The following is a 1,760-nucleotide window of genomic DNA, read 5'->3' as shown; positions in this document are numbered from 1 at the left end:
GTCAAGGTAAGTAACACTGGCTTCTGGAAGCCCAGGCCAAGGAATCATAAACTCTTGGTGGTTCTGCCAAGCTATAAAGGCCTCAAATCCAAGCCCAGGTGCTGGATGAAGGGGTCTGTCATCCCCAGTCCTGCTTGCCTCAGCCCAGAAAGACTGAGCACCCGGGGCTTGGACTCCATGTGAAAGTCTTTGTCAGTCACTGGAACTGAAGTTAAACTTTTCCTAAGGCCTGGAGGAGATGAGATCTGCACCAGAGAAAGGGGGGAGCTTTGCTATTGAAATCACAGGTTCTTGGTGTCTGGCCTCCAGCCTGCCAAGGTCTTAGACAGGCCACTTCCAAACCACTTATATGGTTATAAGGTAAGAAAAAGAACCAACACAGTCATTTTCTGTCTATTCTCTGCGCAGGGCCAGTGTCCAAACCTACCATTGTCACCTCCAACATTACTGCAGTGGAGACCAAGGACTTCTCATTGACATGCCAGGCTACAGGTCAAATTCACGCTTACCAGTGGTTCATAAATGGAGTTGCCCCAGCTGGTAGCAGGATACAGCTGTCGCCAGATAAGAGGACACTCACTCTCAGCAGGCTCACAAGAAGAGATAACAAAGGGCCATATGAGTGTGAAATCCGGAATCCATTTTATAGCAATAGGAGTGATGCATTCACACTGGATGTTGCCTGTAAGTATATTGCTTCTTCCTATATGGTGCCTGCTTATAGCCTGGTGGTGTGTTCCCAGAGGCCAGGCTAATTCAGTCCCTTCTCTGAGAACTAAAGAGCTAGGCTCTGAGGTTCCCAAACCCCTTCATCTTTAGGGAGCCCAGATTGGCCTTGTCATGTGTTCTGGTGGAGGGTGGCCATCCAGGGTGCTGAACTGGAGAAAGCCCTAAGATCTTCCAAGTTCAGATCCAAACTGTAAAAGTAGAGGAGGAGCTGTGAATTTCCCAGCTCAAAGGAGCATCACAGTGGTCCCTGGTGATGGGTTACAGACTAGGAGATGCCCTTCTTTTCTGCCATAATCTAAATATGGAATCCTTCTTTTTCCCCCAGATGGCCCAGATATTGCCACAATTGACCATATAAGCGATCAGTTCGCAACGGGGATAAATGTTACCTTGAGCTGTGTTGCTGATTCTAACCCACCAGCACAATTCACTTGGTTACAGAATGGACAATCTGTCAGCAACTCAGCCTCATTTTCTATTATTACATCCCTGAATCATATCGGAAACTATACCTGTATTGCAACTAACTCATTTACTGGCTTGACGCGCACTGCAAACAAGACTCTTATGATCTATGGTGAGTAGCTTGATTGGGCCCCCAACTTTGTGTTGGGCTCTCTCTTTCCCTGGCAGAAATAGACATGGAGAGAAATAGACATAAGTGACATTCTGCCTCCGTGGTCCCATGGCACAATGCATTGTGGTAGAAGGAACCTTCTACTCAGAATCATGAAACTTGGATTTAATCATTCCTCCTCTGTCTATTATCTGTGTGGTAAGTGTGTCTCCTCCTTTCACATCCTCAGCTTCTTCATCTGGAAAAGTGCATAATATTTGCTCTGTATATAATAGGATTTTATGTGGGGAAAGTACTTTTTACATGTTAGGCACAAAAACATGTGAATTGTCGTCATCATCCTTGTTATTGATATTGTATTATTCTCTTCTGTCCCAGTAGCATACAACCTTCTTTTTCTCCCAACTTCTAGGACTGCAGGTTCAATGACTGCTCCATAATCTTTCCTTCCATC

At 45.6% G+C, this 1,760-nt stretch overlaps 1 long non-coding RNA gene across 1 annotated transcript; it reads left to right on the top strand.

The window, feature by feature from the left end:
• Positions 1-413: 413 nt before the first annotated feature.
• LOC130458902 (uncharacterized) lies at positions 414-1,240 on the top strand. The gene is made up of 2 exons (XR_008918267.1): positions 414-684; positions 1,055-1,240. It is a non-coding gene; the product is annotated as an uncharacterized LOC130458902 (long non-coding RNA).
• The last annotated feature ends 520 nt before the right edge of the window (positions 1,241-1,760 follow it).

The sequence above is a fragment of the Monodelphis domestica genome, chromosome 4 (genome assembly GCF_027887165.1).
Source record: "Monodelphis domestica isolate mMonDom1 chromosome 4, mMonDom1.pri, whole genome shotgun sequence".
NCBI classification, from domain to species: domain Eukaryota; kingdom Metazoa; phylum Chordata; class Mammalia; order Didelphimorphia; family Didelphidae; genus Monodelphis; species Monodelphis domestica.
Note: the sequence above shows the minus strand (reverse complement) of the source record. Positions and strands in the feature narration are given on the sequence as shown.